Source organism: Melozone crissalis, unplaced genomic scaffold, assembly GCF_028551555.1.
Source record: "Melozone crissalis strain CALT ecotype California unplaced genomic scaffold, PUWL_Pcris_2 ptg000006l_1, whole genome shotgun sequence".
Lineage (NCBI taxonomy): Eukaryota > Metazoa > Chordata > Aves > Passeriformes > Passerellidae > Melozone > Melozone crissalis.
Genome location: NW_026535784.1, coordinates 1,880,384 through 1,897,732, shown reverse-complemented (window position 1 = coordinate 1,897,732; position 17,349 = coordinate 1,880,384).

Here is a 17,349-nt window from a genome sequence, read left to right as displayed (position 1 = left end):
CCAGGTGGTACTGAAACTAACAGTAACCTTTGTTATTTTAGATAAACAAATGATGGCATAAGTATTCTGCCTACAATTTTGAATTAGATTGACATTTAGGAAATCTCATTCAAATACTCAGTTTCTGTTACAAAGTCTACTGATTGTTGGCACAACATTCTATATCTAGATAGTTCTATCTTTTTCACTTTATTCTGTACAGGAAATGTCATACTTCCTTCTAACATTTCTTTACACCAAAGATATCTTTTAAGGGCAATGAAGGTCTAACTCTAGTGTTGAGGACAGCACTATAATGGACTGGGACTTTCTCATTAAAGAAAGAAACACTGTCAAGTAAAAAAGATACTTTCATGTTATGTTTCAACAGCCTCTCGCTTTCTAAAATTTAATTAAAATTGCAATTAAAGTATTATTTCAATATTGGATACAGTTTTCCTGTGTTTAATAACTACAAAATACTATTGCTGATCACATGAAAAAGGCATTTTTCTTTCAAGTATTAGTTTTTCCTAAAGCTTATAATTAGGATATTGCTTATGCATTTTACAGTTCAAGAAGGATTTCAGGCAGAGTAGATTTTCAGATGGACTTCCAAGATTCTTCCCTGTAGAAGACTGTAAATAGGATAATGCAGTTTATGGATTTGAGAGTATGTACTGATATTTTTATCTTCTCCTTCATTCTCACTATACTTCGTAGGTAGCTCAGATTTCCTTCTCTTCTCAACTCTAGAGTTTTGCTTTTCCTAATGTGAGTCTGTTCAACACCTAATTTGTAGTTAAGATTGCTTAAAGTCCTGTGACTGCACTCAAAGAGAGATACCTTTTTTAATTACTTCATAGTTATGTATTTCAAAGGGATTATGTTAGTGGCCAGTATTGGTCACTGTAATAGAATGCTAAATTAAGTATTTACGTCAACATCTGATAAAAATTCTATGGCACGGTGCATCTGTAGCATTTTCTTAGTTTTTCTTATATTATTATTGCTTTTTAACTTGGGCCTTAGAATACCAGAGATGGGAAGAATAACGATTGCACCTGTGTTAAAATTTGAATAGATCAATAAACACACCAAAATACATTCATTGTCACATACTGAACTTTGAATTATATGCAGAGTATTTAGGCAGAACTTATTGGATCTGCACCATACACTCTAATATCTTTTCCTAGCAGAACAAAGTCCACTTCCTTTGTTATCAGCTATGCAGCACTTCTAAGGTACTCTGAAAAGATCATGAATATCTGCTAAAGGGTAATTTAATTTGAATGTATGGTTTGATCCTTATTTTTCTAAATTTGATATTTTGTTCTTCCTGTATCCAAGGCTATTATGTAATATGGATGGAAAATCTCTTTTTTAAAAGGAATTTTTAAATACTTAGAGTATATAGTTAAACGTGAATGTAAACCAGGAATAGGAATTGTTTTAAAACAAAATCAAGCACAGAGCTAATTTTTCCAATTTGTGTTTGGGTTTTTTTTCCTGCTGATGAAACTTTTCTGAAGATCACTCTTTAAAAAATGAAATTTCAGTGGATAACTAAACTTTGAGAATGAGTGCACAGGTCTTTTGTTATTAGTTCTTTCACATGAAATAAATAGATACATAAATAAATAAATAAATAACATCACAAGACCTGAAAGAAACAAAATCTAGTAATAATTCTATATTTATCACAATTGATTTCGCACTATTCTTTCTTACATATATGATATTCAAATGATATTCCTTTTCTTCATTTTGCATTACATTACCCCCTGGACATAAATCTCTACTGTAAAAATAGGGTTACTGGACACCCATGTCTCTTTTCTTGTGAGTTTGTTGTTTTAATAGTAATTAACTCCTGTCCATGGGCAGTGGATAACATGACAGCTTGTGTCTTCATCCTACCACTACGGGCCTGATTCTTTCTCCATTAAAGGATGTATTTCAGGCAGGGATTTCCAGCAAGGCTGAGATCCAGCAGTGGCCAAATCTTAGAGAGATAATTCTGATCAGATATCCCTGGACTGGTTTCATGTGTCTCTTTGTACCTGTGTCTTTTTTTTCCTCTGCTCAGATTTTCTGCAGTAAAGGCTGAAAGAGCAAACTATAGTTTCACTGTTAAACTTGACTACTGGAGAATTGAGTAATACTGTACTTATCAAGTCTGCTTATTCCTCAACATCCTCATTGTAACTGGTGAGCTGCACAGTTCACCATCTCAGTCACTAATCCAGGCTAAATTAACTTCACAAAAGTACAAGATTAAAGTGACTCCAGCATTTACTGTATGATAGAATTTTATTCTATCTAAATGACCTTTATACTAAATTCTTTATCATATTGCATTAAATTCACATGTGATATTACAATATTATTTTATTGAGTGTACTCTATACTATATATTATAGGCAGTCATATATTTTCAGAGGATATACACTGTAGTACATCTGAATAACTTGTGTTGCCTACTTTATTGACCCTTCCTGTCTTCCAATTATAGTATACTAATTGCAGCAACATATTCTTTCGCAACCTGTAGTGTTCAGAAAACTTCAAAGTATATCATAACTAATCACATGCACTCACCAGGTGCGGCTGATCTGGACCATGAAACCCCATGGGGACATGCAGAGCCCTGAAAGCTGCTACTGCACCAACTGTATCTCTTTGGGCAAGAGTTTATGTCAAATAAAAACCACATGACTGTTCCCAATGACTATAGTTACATTATCTAATACCTCTCAATATGGTACATAAACATGAGCCTTAAATTATAAGATTATTCAGTGAACAGCATCAAAGATTAAGAAATTCCATCTACATAATTTATCACTACTCTTCAACCAAGGAGAAACAGAATTTATAGCAAAATAATAGTCCAGCGCTGGTACTGAAATTAAGATAGGATGTGGGGCCTATTTTTTTTTTAACTTAAACAATGATTTTCCTATATGAATAATTGGATTTAGAGACCTTCAAATGCTGATCATCAGGTCATCAGACAGCCTAATATACATTCTTTTTAAGACTGCTGAAGAGTAAAAAACCTGGAAGTGTCAACTGTAATTTAAGTGGCCATTACTGCCTCATTTGCTGTCATGAGATCTGGTATACAATCCTGTGTTTAAAAAGGAAATGTCTGGGGACACTGGCTCACAGCCGGCTGAACATGAGCCAGCAGGGAGCCCTGGGGGCCAAGAAGGCCAAGGGCATCCTGGCCTGTGTCAGGAACAGTGTGGCCAGCAGGAGCAGGGAGGTCATCCTGCCCCTGTGCTCAGCACTGGTGAGGCCACACCCTGAGTGCTGTGTCCAGCTCTGGCCCCTCAGTTTGGGAAGGACCTTGGGACACTTGAGCACATCCAGAGGAGGCAGCGAGGCTGGAGAGGGGCTGGGAACACAAACCCTGTGAGGAACGGCTGAGGGAGCTGGGGGTGCTCAGCCTGGAGAACAGGAGACTCAGGGGTGCCCTTATCACTCTCTACAGCTCCCTGAAAGGTGTTTGCAGTCAGGTGGGGTTGGTCTCTTTCTCCAGGTGCCAGCTGACAGAACCAGAGGGCACAGTCTCAAGCTGCACCCAGGGAAGTTTAGGTTGGATATTAGGAAAAAGTTTTTTACAGAAAGAGTGATAAAGTACTGGAATGGTCTGCCTGGGGAAGTGGTGGATTCACCATCCCTGGATGTGTTTGAACAAAGACTGGATGTGGCACTCGGTGCCATGGTTTAGTTGAGGTGGTAGGCCATGGGCTAGAGAGACCTTAAGAGACCTTAAAGGTCTCTTCAACTCTAGTGATTCTGTGTATCTGTTTCATTGTATATAATTGTAAATAACCAATCAAACTTGATTTCATAAGTACCAATCATTTATAGCCACTGAAGTAAGAAATTGCTCAGATATCCTGAAATTTTAAGTCACTGCTACATAACTGAGTCACATAACCTCCCTTAAAGGTGCATGGTGTACATTGGCATCTCCTGGCAATCCTTGCCTGTGGTCACAGAACAGCCACTTCTTCCTGTCACCTAGTAACTTTTTAGTAGTCAACATCAGCTCAGAGTTTCTCAGCTAGAATTTTGTTTGTGAAATACAGTAATTTTAAAATTTCTGTTTAGGCTAAAATGCTAAACAGTGTAGTAGCCTGAACCAAGGACAACAACTTGTGGAAGAGTTTGAGTGAAAAAAAAATTGTACTAGCATATTCTGAACATAAAATAGATATAGCTGAAAGTGAGATTACACCCGCAGGGAAATCAGGACAAGTCCTAGGAAAAATCTCTTACCTGAACGTTTTAGCAATAGACTTGTTTCTGAAAAGTGATCTGGATAAAGGAGGTTTGGAGGAGTATGTGCTTGGACTGACCTCTTTAGCAAAAGAACTGAGCAACTCTCTCAGCCAGCAGCTGGACAATGTTACAGAAATTATTCAAGATACCTGCCACTTGCTGAGTGCTCTCCATGATAAACACAAGGAATTGACTGGAAGTCCAGGCAAGTATGGAAAGACTTATCTGTAAGCAGACACACTGGGTATATTAGATGCTGAGTTCTGCTGTCTGACGATGCTGGGGGACCTTAATTTTCATTTGCTAGTATTGCAGTACTTGGTAATTTATTAGACCGAATTAATTCATATTCCCACAGTTGTATCACATGGGTATTGAGACCATTCCATGAGATTCAAAATGACACTCATAATTCTCATTATGCGACCAAAAAATTTTAAAGTAAAATTAACTAAACAAAATTGTTCAAAGTCTTATGTACACTATACTTTAGTGGGATTATTTTGGCCCAACACCAGACACCAACGCAGTAACTTACTAACCCCTCTTCAACAGGAAAAGGAAAGAAAATAAGATAGAAAAGAATCCTGCATTGATATAGAGAAAATTACTTTAAATTCTTACTATTAATTATTATTATTACTTGAAATAGAAATTAACTATTTTGCCCATCGCGGGCAAAATAGACTTAATTTACAGAACAAATTAAATTAACTTATTGTCAATTTAAATAGATTTGGATATTGAGAAGCAAAGGCAAAATGTTGAAACAAGACCTTTCCTCCACCCCTTCTATTTTCCATGCTCAACTTCACTCCTTCATTCCTAATTCCTTTACCTCCTCACCTTCCTGTGGAGTGCAGGGCAATGGCAAACAAGGGCAGCAGTCTGTCCATAACAGTACCCTCTATATTTCTTCCTGCTTATTCTTTTCTATTCACTACTGTGGGTCCTTCCCGTGGTCTGCAGTTCCTGTCAGCAAAAACTGGCTTCTAAACAGACTGCAGTTCTTTCAGGTTATATCTACTTTCCTTGGCATAGGGTCCTCCTCAGGCTGCAGCACTAAACCTCAAGAGAAGAGTATCCAACAGCCAAGGGAGGTGATTCTCCCTCCCTACTCCACCCTGAGTCCTTACCTGAAGTACTGCATAAAGGTCTGGAGTCTCCAGCACAAGGATATGGACCTGTTGGAGCAGGTGCAGAGGAAGGCCATGAAGATGATCAGAGGGATCAGGGCATCTGTCCTTTTAGGAGCGGTTGAGAGAGTTGGGGTTGTTCAGGCTGAAGAAGACAAGGCTGTGGGTATGCCTTGTTGCATCCTCCTAATTCTTAAAAGGGGCTTTTAAAAAAGAGGAAGAGAGATTTTTTTACATAGCCACTATCACAATACAGTACTAGAATAAGAGGTATCAGTTTTAAACTAAAAGAAGAGAGATTTAGAATAGATGTTAGGAAGAAGTTCTTTACTTAGAAAGTAATGAGACACAGGAAGAGGGAGAAGTAGGCAGAAAACTTGTGCATGCCCCATTCCTGAAAATGTTCAAGGCCAGGCTGGACGATGCTTTGAGCAATCAGGTCTACTAGAAGGTGTCTCTGCCCATGACAGGAAGGAAAGTTGGAAAGAACCTAAAAGAACATCTCATCCCAATCCAAATCATTCTATCCATAATAATTCAATGATGCAAAGAGAGAGAAAGAAAGAGATTACAGATAGAAATGTTTAGCTATGCTTGTGTTTCTGAGTCTTAACCTACAGGTTTAAAAAGTCTATAATAATAACAAAAGATTTGAGTTTAAAAAGCCTCCTTCTAGGCTCCAAGCAAAATACCCGTCCTGTTGGCTTCATGTTTTATGTGATTTTTTAAAATTCTTCTTTTATCAGGCTTCCAAGAATCATTCTCTTGCAAAAAGCTGCTATTCCTCCCCTGAAAAAATCCCTTAAAACACTCAGCAAAGAGGTTTGGAGACAGTTGCATATAAACAACCTCATTATTCTAAAGCTGTGTGATCAAATATCAGAAACAGCACAGAAAAACAAAGTGTTAGAAAATAAGTGGGGGAGGGGAAAACCCCAAAAGAAGACTTTTTTGCATTATTAACCTTGTAATTGAATGGGAAAAATATCTTGCCATGTGACACAATTGGATAGTATATGGTTACAAGGCCATATTTTTTCTTGCCCATATTAGAAAAGTCACATTTACAGCATACAAAAATGCCATCGTTTTGAAGTACCCTCTTATCTTCAAATTTTATTTTAGGGAAGTTTAAAGGGCTGTACAATTTGTTTAAGGATTTTTTTTATTTTCTTTAGAGAATGCAAAATTGAGGGGGGAAACGTAATTTTGAGACTTTTGCCTAAGTTTGACCTTGTCCTGGTTTAGGGCAAATTTGTTAAAGAATCTGCAAAGGATCCTCCAGAAAGCAAAACTCACACGGCCCCTCCCCCCAGCTGGTTCAGGAAAAAATTCCTTGGAGAGAGGTGGAAAGAACCTGTTTATTTCAGGCACAGCACCCCCCAGCACACAAAGTGAACAATACCCGATGACACCGCTCTGAGAAAGATGACAAAATCAGAAAGTCTCTTTCGGGGGTGGTTGCTCTGTTCTCAGTCCCTCCGGCGCTGGGGCAGCTGCTGCAGCCAAACGGTGTTCCCGGGTCCCAGTCCGGAGCAGGTTCGAGATGGTCACAGGAACAGGAGAGGAGAAACAGTCCGGGAAGGAATTTGGACTGTTTAGCTAAACTAGCTAATAAGCAGAAGCAAAAGCGAGAGCAGAAGCAAGAGCAGAAGAGCAAGCAAGCAAAGCAGCAAGCTGAAAGCAAGAAGTGAAAAACAGCCCTATGTACTGCCTATATCTGTGTCCCTGATAAGAGAAACCCAAACAAAACTTCCACTCTTCAGAGTCAGACTTAAAGGCACAGAACAGATGAATGGGGATACAAGCATAATAATGTCACCCCAGGACAGACCTTTACTTTACAGTGAAACTGGGAAGTGGTATTTTACAGCCTCTCCTGCAAACAAAGATTTGTTGTTTCCAATCCTTTTCTATTTCACAGTCCTGCTAAACCGTCAAGAATTTCTTCATTACTGTAAAAGTCCCTGTAGAAAAACAGTAAAATAGTATTTCCTTTTTGAAACTACCAGTGTAAACAATGCATTAAAAATATATTTCCATTCTTATTATTTATTTTTATTATAAATATATTCAAAGTCTATTAATTCACTTGGAAACTGAGGAAGTATTAGAAAGGATACTTTCAGGTATTCTTTTTCTAAGGGAAAAGGAATCTTCTGAACCTGAAAAGAAAGGCTTACAAACACTCTGGAAAGGACATAGGATCAAATGAAATGCAATTGAAAAAAAACTCAAAAAAACCAGAAAATCGGGAGTTTGAGTGTCTTCAAAAAATAGGCTGTAAGGAAATGAGCTCCATTACAAAGGACCATAACATGCCAAAACTAAGCTCACAGATGTTGAAAAAGCAGGGGAAAAAGTCAAGGAGGAAGACAAAACTAGGAGGGGAAGATATGAGGAACATGGCATGGATCCTTCAACAAAAAAAAAAAAAAAAAAAAAGTCTTTCCCAAGGTCAAAGCCATCAAAAGGATGCACGCCATATACCACAAAGTGAAGACTGATGTAGCAAAGATTGCCAAAATTGATCGCCACTGAAGGCAAAAGCAGAAAAGAAGGACGTACAAACACGCTGGAATGGAGAGGCCATCAAAGGAATTGATATAAGAGGAGAAAAAAAGGAAAATTTGGGGAATTTGGACAATTTAGTCACCATAAGAAAATGGTGCAACATTATATCAGCTGCAGTGCAAAGGAAGAAAACATGCCAAAATTAAGCTCGCAGATGTTGCAAAAGCAGGGGAAAAAGACAAAAAGGAAGACAAAACTTGGAGGAGAAGATATGAGGGACATGGCAGGGATACTTAAAAAAAAAAAAAAAGAAAAAAATCTTTCCCAAAGTCAAAGCCATTAAATGCAGAGAGGCCATACGCCATCAAGTGCAGACACATGCAACAAAACTTGACAAAATTGATCCCCACTGAAGGCCAAAACAGATAAGAAGGACTTACAAACACGCTGCAATGGAAATACCATCAAAGGAATTGCAATTGGAGGAGAAAAAAAGAAAATTTGGGAAATTTTGTGCCTCTAAGAAAATAGCCCAGGATTATATCAGGGGCAGTGCAAAGACCAAAACATGCTAAAACTAAGCTCACAGATGTTGCAAAAGCAGGGAGAGAAGACAAAAAGGAAGAAAAAACTTGGAGGGGAAGGTATGAGGAACATGGAATGGACACTCCATAAAAACACAAAAAAAGGAAACAATCTTTCCCATAGTCAAAGCCATCAAAAGCCAGGGCATGCCATCAAGGGCAGGGACAGGCACCAAAGATTCCTCAATTGATCGCCATTGAAAACGCAAGATTCCTTCTCCCGTCCTCAAAGTTTTGGCCTTCAGCGGGACAAATTTGGGCAACATTTTTACAATTGCATTTCATTTTTGGTCCTATCTCCTGTCCACAGTGACTGCAAGGCTTTTTTTTGGGGTCGCAAGATTCCGTTTCCCTTCCCGAAAGGAAATTTCATTTCCTTTCGGGAAGGGAAACGGAATCTTGCGATTTCAATGGGGACCAATAGGGGAATCTTTGGTGCATCTCCCTGCACTTGATGGCATGCCATGCCTTTGCATGGCTTTGACTTTGCCAAAATTTTTTTTTCTTTTTTTGACTATCCACAGCATGTCCCTCATATCTTCCCCTCCAAGCTGAGTCTTGCTCCTTGACATTTTTTCCTGCTTTTGCAGCATCTGCAAACTTAGTTTTGGCCTGTTTTGGTCCTTTGCACTGCGCTGGATAGAATCCCGGTCCGTTTCCTGGTAGTCGAAAAATTTCCAAATTTTTTATTTTTTCTCCTCCAATTGCAGTTCCTTGGATGGTATCTCCATTCCAGAGCGTTTGTAAGTCCTTCTTTTCTGTTTTGGCCTTCAGCGGGGATCAATTTGGGCAAGCTTTGGTGCAGGTCCCTGCACATGATGTCATATGGCCTGCCTTTTTATGGGCTTGACTTGGAAAATTTTTTGAAAATTTTTTTTCACTTTCCCTGCCATGTCCCTCACGTCTTCCCCTCCAAGTTGTGTCTTCCTACTCGACATTTCCCCCTGCTTTTGCAACTTCTGTGAGCTTCGTTTCGGCATATTTTAGTCCTGTGCACTGCAACTCACTTCCTCACAGACCATTTTTTGAAGACACGAAATCTGCCGATTTTCTGGGTTTTTTTCAATTGCATTTCATTTGATCCTATCTCCTTTCCAGAGTGTTTGTTTGGCTTTCTTTTTGGGGTCGCAAGATTCCGTTTCCCTTCCCGAAAGGAGATTTCATTTCCTTTCGGGAAGGGAAACGGAATCTTGCGATTTCAATGGGGACCAATAGGGGAATCTTTGGTGCATCTCCCTGCACTTGATGGCATGCCATGCCTTTGCATGGCTTTGACTTTGCCAAAATTTTTTTTTCTTTTTTTGACTATCCACAGCATGTCCCTCATATCTTCCCCTCCAAGCTGAGTCTTGCTCCTTGACATTTTTTCCTGCTTTTGCAGCATCTGCAAACTTAGTTTTGGCCTGTTTTGGTCCTTTGCACTGCGCTGGATAGAATCCCGGTCCGTTTCCTGGTAGTCGAAAAATTTCCAAAATTTTTTATTATTTCTCCTCCAATTGCAGTTCCTTGGATGCTATCTCCATTCCAGAGCGTTTGTAAGTCCTTCTTTTCTGTTTTGGCCTTCAGCGGGGATCAATTTGGGCAAGCTTTGGTGCAGGTCCCTGCACATGATGTCATATGGCCTGCCTTTTTATGGGCTTGACTTGGAAAATTTTTTGAAAATTTTTTTTTAAGTTTCCCTGCCATGTCCCTCACATCTTCCCCTCCAAGTTGTGTCTTCCTCCTCGACATTTCCCCCTGATTTTGCAACTTCTGTGAGCTTCGTTTCGGCATATTTTGGTCCTTTGCACTGCAGCTCACTTCCTCACAGACCATTTTTTGAAGACACGAAATCTGCCGATTTTCTGGGTTTTTTTCAATTGCATTTCATTTGATCCTATCTCCTTTCCAGAGTGTTTGTTTGGCTTTCTTTTTGGGGTCGCAAGATTCCGTTTCCCTTCCCGAAAGGAAATTTCATTTCCTTTCGGGAAGGGAAACGGAATCTTGCGATTTCAATGGGGACCAATAGGGGAATCTTTGGTGCATCTCCCTGCACTTGATGGCATGCCATGCCTTTGCATGGCTTTGACTTTGCCAAAATTTTTTTTTCTTTTTTTGACTATCCACAGCATGTCCCTCATATCTTCCCCTCCAAGCTGAGTCTTGCTCCTTGACATTTTTTCCTGCTTTTGCAGCATCTGCAAACTTAGTTTTGGCCTGTTTTGGTCCTTTGCACTGCGCTGGATAGAATCCCGGTCCGTTTCCTGGTAGTCGAAAAATTTCCAAATTTTTTATTTTTTCTCCTCCAATTGCAGTTCCTTGGATGCTATCTCCATTCCAGAGCGTTTGTAAGTCCTTCTTTTCTGTTTTGGCCTTCAGCGGGGATCAATTTGGGCAAGCTTTGGTGCAGGTCCCTGCACATGATGTCATATGGCCTGCCTTTTTATGGGCTTGACTTGGAAAATTTTTTGAAAATTTTTTTTTAAGTTTCCCTGCCATGTCCCTCACATCTTCCCCTCCAAGTTGTGTCTTCCTCCTCGACATTTCCCCCTGCTTTTGCAACTTCTGTGAGCTTCGTTTCGGCATATTTTGGTCCTTTGCACTGCAGCTCACTTCCTCACAGACCATGTTTTGAAGACACAATATCTGCCGATTTTCTGGGTTTTTTTCAATTGCATTTCATTTGATCCTATCTCCTTTCCAGAGTGTTTGTTTGGCTTTCTTTTTGGGGTCGCAAGATTCCGTTTCCCTTCCCGAAAGGAAATTTCATTTCCTTTCGGGAAGGGAAACGGAATCTTGCGATTTCAATGGGGACCAATAGGGGAATCTTTGGTGCATCTCCCTGCACTTGATGGCATGCCATGCCTTTGCATGGCTTTGACTTTGCCAAAATTTTTTTTTCTTTTTTTGACTATCCACAGCATGTCCCTCATATCTTCCCCTCCAAGCTGAGTCTTGCTCCTTGACATTTTTTCCTGCTTTTGCAGCATCTGCAAACTTAGTTTTGGCCTGTTTTGGTCCTTTGCACTGCGCTGGATAGAATCCCTGTCCGTTTCCTGGTAGTCGAAAAATTTCCAAACTTTTTATTGCAGTTCCTTTGATGCTATCTCCATTCCAGAGTAAGTCCTTCTTTTCTGTTTTGGCCTTCAGCGGGGATCAATTTGGGCAAGCTTTGGTGCAGGTCCCTGCACATGATGTCATATGGCCTGCCTTTTTATGGGCTTGACTTGGAAAATTTTTTGAAAATTTTTTTTTAAGTTTCCCTGCCATGTCCCTCACATCTTCCCCTCCAAGTTGTGTCTTCCTCCTCGACATTTCCCCCTGCTTTTGCAACTTCTGTGAGCTTCGTTTCGGCATATTTTGGTCCTTTGCACTGCAGCTCACTTCCTCACAGACCATTTTTTGAAGACACGAAATCTGCCGATTTTCTGGGTTTTTTTCAATTGCATTTCATTTGATCCTATCTCCTTTCCAGAGTGTTTGTTTGGCTTTCTTTTTGGGGTCGCAAGATTCCGTTTCCCTTCCCGAAAGGAAATTTCATTTCCTTTCGGGAAGGGAAACGGAATCTTGCGATTTCAATGGGGACCAATAGGGGAATCTTTGGTGCATCTCCCTGCACTTGATGGCATGCCATGCCTTTGCATGGCTTTGACTTTGCCAAAATTTTTTTTTCTTTTTTTGACTATCCACAGCATGTCCCTCATATCTTCCCCTCCAAGCTGAGTCTTGCTCCTTGACATTTTTTCCTGCTTTTGCAGCATCTGCAAACTTAGTTTTGGCCTGTTTTGGTCCTTTGCACTGCGCTGGATAGAATCCCGGTCCGTTTCCTGGTAGTCGAAAAATTTCCAAATTTTTTATTTTTTCTCCTCCAATTGCAGTTCCTTGGATGCTATCTCCATTCCAGAGCGTTTGTAAGTCCTTCTTTTCTGTTTTGGCCTTCAGCGGGGATCAATTTGGGCAAGCTTTGGTGCAGGTCCCTGCACATGATGTCATATGGCCTGCCTTTTTATGGGCTTGACTTGGAAAATTTTTTGAAAATTTTTTTTTAAATTTCCCTGCCATGTCCCTCACATCTTCCCCTCCAAGTTGTGTCTTCCTCCTCGACATTTCCCCCTGCTTTTGCAACTTCTGTGAGCTTCTTTTCGGCATATTTTAGTCCTGTGCACTGCAACTCACTTCCTCACAGACCAGTTTTTGAAGACACGAAATCTGCCGATTTTCTGGGTTTTTTTCAATTGCATTTCATTTGATCCTATCTCCTTTCCAGAGTGTTTGTTTGGCTTTCTTTTTGGGGTCGCAAGATTCCGTTTCCCTTCCCGAAAGGAAATTTCATTTCCTTTCGGGAAGGGAAACGGAATCTTGCGATTTCAATGGGGACCAATAGGGGAATCTTTGGTGCATCTCCCTGCACTTGATGGCATGCCATGCCTTTGCATGGCTTTGACTTTGCCAAAATTTTTTTTTCTTTTTTTGACTATCCACAGCATGTCCCTCATATCTTCCCCTCCAAGCTGAGTCTTGCTCCTTGACATTTTTTCCTGCTTTTGCAGCATCTGCAAACTTAGTTTTGGCTTGTTTTGGTCCTTTGCACTGCGCTGGATAGAATCCCTGTCCGTTTCCTGGTAGTCGAAAAATTTCCAAACTTTTTATTGCAGTTCCTTTGATGCTATCTCCATTCCAGAGTAAGTCCTTCTTTTCTGTTTTGGCCTTCAGCGGGGATCAATTTGGGCAAGCTTTGGTGCAGGTCCCTGCACATGATGTCATATGGCCTGCCTTTTTATGGGCTTGACTTGGAAAATTTTTTGAAAATTTTTTTTTAAGTTTCCCTGCCATGTCCCTCACATCTTCCCCTCCAAGTTGTGTCTTCCTCCTCGACATTTCCCCCTGCTTTTGCAACTTCTGTGAGCTTCGTTTCGGCATATTTTGGTCCTTTGCACTGCAGCTCACTTCCTCACAGACCATGTTTTGAAGACACAATATCTGCCGATTTTCTGGGTTTTTTTCAATTGCATTTCATTTGATCCTATCTCCTTTCCAGAGTGTTTGTTTGGCTTTCTTTTTGGGGTCGCAAGATTCCGTTTCCCTTCCCGAAAGGAAATTTCATTTCCTTTCGGGAAGGGAAACGGAATCTTGCGATTTCAATGGGGACCAATAGGGGAATCTTTGGTGCATCTCCCTGCACTTGATGGCATGCCATGCCTTTGCATGGCTTTGACTTTGCCAAAATTTTTTTTTCTTTTTTTGACTATCCACAGCATGTCCCTCATATCTTCCCCTCCAAGCTGAGTCTTGCTCCTTGACATTTTTTCCTGCTTTTGCAGCATCTGCAAACTTAGTTTTGGCCTGTTTTGGTCCTTTGCACTGCGCTGGATAGAATCCCTGTCCGTTTCCTGGTAGTCGAAAAATTTCCAAACTTTTTATTGCAGTTCCTTTGATGCTATCTCCATTCCAGAGTAAGTCCTTCTTTTCTGTTTTGGCCTTCAGCGGGGATCAATTTGGGCAAGCTTTGGTGCAGGTCCCTGCACATGATGTCATATGGCCTGCCTTTTTATGGGCTTGACTTGGAAAATTTTTTGAAAATTTTTTTTTAAGTTTCCCTGCCATGTCCCTCACATCTTCCCCTCCAAGTTGTGTCTTCCTCCTCGACATTTCCCCCTGCTTTTGCAACTTCTGTGAGCTTCGTTTCGGCATATTTTGGTCCTTTGCACTGCAGCTCACTTCCTCACAGACCATTTTTTGAAGACACGAAATCTGCCGATTTTCTGGGTTTTTTTCAATTGCATTTCATTTGATCCTATCTCCTTTCCAGAGTGTTTGTTTGGCTTTCTTTTTGGGGTCGCAAGATTCCGTTTCCCTTCCCGAAAGGAAATTTCATTTCCTTTCGGGAAGGGAAACGGAATCTTGCGATTTCAATGGGGACCAATAGGGGAATCTTTAGTGCATCTCCCTGCACTTGATGGCATGCCATGCCTTTGCATGGCTTTGACTTTGCCAAAATTTTTTTTTCTTTTTTTGACTATCCACAGCATGTCCCTCATATCTTCCCCTCCAAGCTGAGTCTTGCTCCTTGACATTTTTTCCTGCTTTTGCAGCATCTGCAAACTTAGTTTTGGCCTGTTTTGGTCCTTTGCACTGCGCTGGATAGAATCCCGGTCCGTTTCCTGGTAGTCGAAAAATTTCCAAATTTTTTATTTTTTCTCCTCCAATTGCAGTTCCTTGGATGCTATCTCCATTCCAGAGCGTTTGTAAGTCCTTCTTTTCTGTTTTGGCCTTCAGCGGGGATCAATTTGGGCAAGCTTTGGTGCAGGTCCCTGCACATGATGTCATATGGCCTGCCTTTTTATGGGCTTGACTTGGAAAATTTTTTGAAAATTTTTTTTTAAGTTTCCCTGCCATGTCCCTCACATCTTCCCCTCCAAGTTGTGTCTTCCTCCTCGACATTTCCCCCTGCTTTTGCAACTTCTGTGAGCTTCGTTTCGGCATATTTTGGTCCTTTGCACTGCAGCTCACTTCCTCACAGACCATTTTTTGAAGACACGAAATCTGCCGATTTTCTGGGTTTTTTTCAATTGCATTTCATTTGATCCTATCTCCTTTCCAGAGTGTTTGTTTGGCTTTCTTTTTGGGGTCGCAAGATTCCGTTTCCCTTCCCGAAAGGAAATTTCATTTCCTTTCGGGAAGGGAAACGGAATCTTGCGATTTCAATGGGGACCAATAGGGGAATCTTTAGTGCATCTCCCTGCACTTGATGGCATGCCATGCCTTTGCATGGCTTTGACTTTGCCAAAATTTTTTTTTCTTTTTTTGACTATCCACAGCATGTCCCTCATATCTTCCCCTCCAAGCTGAGTCTTGCTCCTTGACATTTTTTCCTGCTTTTGCAGCATCTGCAAACTTAGTTTTGGCCTGTTTTGGTCCTTTGCACTGCGCTGGATAGAATCCCGGTCCGTTTCCTGGTAGTCGAAAAATTTCCAAATTTTTTATTTTTTCTCCTCCAATTGCAGTTCCTTGGATGCTATCTCCATTCCAGAGCGTTTGTAAGTCCTTCTTTTCTGTTTTGGCCTTCAGCGGGGATCAATTTGGGCAAGCTTTGGTGCAGGTCCCTGCACATGATGTCATATGGCCTGCCTTTTTATGGGCTTGACTTGGAAAATTTTTTGAAAATTTTTTTTTAAGTTTCCCTGCCATGTCCCTCACATCTTCCCCTCCAAGTTGTGTCTTCCTCCTCGACATTTCCCCCTGCTTTTGCAACTTCTGTGAGCTTCGTTTCGGCATATTTTGGTCCTTTGCACTGCAGCTCACTTCCTCACAGACCATTTTTTGAAGACACGAAATCTGCCGATTTTCTGGGTTTTTTTCAATTGCATTTCATTTGATCCTATCTCCTTTCCAGAGTGTTTGTTTGGCTTTCTTTTTGGGGTGGCAAGATTCCGTTTCCCTTCCCGAAAGGAAATGAAATTTCCTTTCGGGAAGGGAAACGGAATCTTGCGATTTCAATGGGGACCAATAGGGGAATCTTTGGTGCATCTCCCTGCACTTGATGGCATGCCATGCCTTTGCATGGCTTTGACTTTGCCAAAATTATTTTTCTTTTTTTGACTATCCACAGCATGTCCCTCATATCTTCCCCTCCAAGCTGAGTCTTGCTCCTTGACATTTTTTCCTGCTTTTGCAGCATCTGCAAACTTAGTTTTGGCCTGTTTTGGTCCTTTGCACTGCGCTGGATAGAATCCCGGTCCGTTTCCTGGTAGTCGAAAAATTTCCAAATTTTTTATTTTTTCTCCTCCAATTGCAGTTCCTTGGATGCTATCTCCATTCCAGAGCGTTTGTAAGTCCTTCTTTTCTGTTTTGGCCTTCAGCGGGGATCAATTTGGGCAAGCTTTGGTGCAGGTCCCTGCACATGATGTCATATGGCCTGCCTTTTTATGGGCTTGACTTGGAAAATTTTTTGAAAATTTTTTTTTAAATTTCCAAGCCATGTCCCTCACATCTTCCCCTCCAAGTTGTGTCTTCCTCCTCGACATTTCCCCCTGATTTTGCAACTTCTGTGAGCTTCGTTTCGGCATATTTTCGTCCTTTGCACTGCAGCTCACTTCCTCACAGACCAGTTTTTGAAGACACGATATCTGCCGATTTTCTGGGTTTTTTTCAATTGCATTTCATTTGATCCTATCTCCTTTCCAGAGTGTTTGTTTGGCTTTCTTTTTGGGGTCGCAAGATTCCGTTTCCCTTCCCGAAAGGAAATTTCATTTCCTTTCGGGAAGGGAAACGGAATCTTGCGATTTCAATGGGGACCAATAGGGGAATCTTTGGTGCATCTCCCTGCACTTGATGGCATGCCATGCCTTTGCATGGCTTTGACTTTGCCAAAATTTTTTTTTCTTTTTTTGACTATCCACAGCATGTCCCTCATATCTTCCCCTCCAAGCTGAGTCTTGCTCCTTGACATTTTTTCCTGCTTTTGCAGCATCTGCAAACTTAGTTTTGGCTTGTTTTGGTCCTTTGCACTGCGCTGGATAGAATCCCGGTCCGTTTCCTGGTAGTCGAAAAATTTCCAAACTTTTTATTGCAGTTCCTTTGATGCTATCTCCATTCCAGAGTAAGTCCTTCTTTTCTGTTTTGGCCTTCAGCGGGGATCAATTTGGGCAAGCTTTGGTGCAGGTCCCTGCACATGATGTCATATGGCCTGCCTTTTTATGGGCTTGACTTGGAAAATTTTTTGAAAATTTTTTTTTAAATTTCCAAGCCATGTCCCTCACATCTTCCCCTCACAGCTGTGTCTTCCTCCTCGACATTTCCCCCTGCTTTTGCAACTTCTGTGAGCTTCGTTTCGGCATATTTTGGTCCTTTGCACTGCA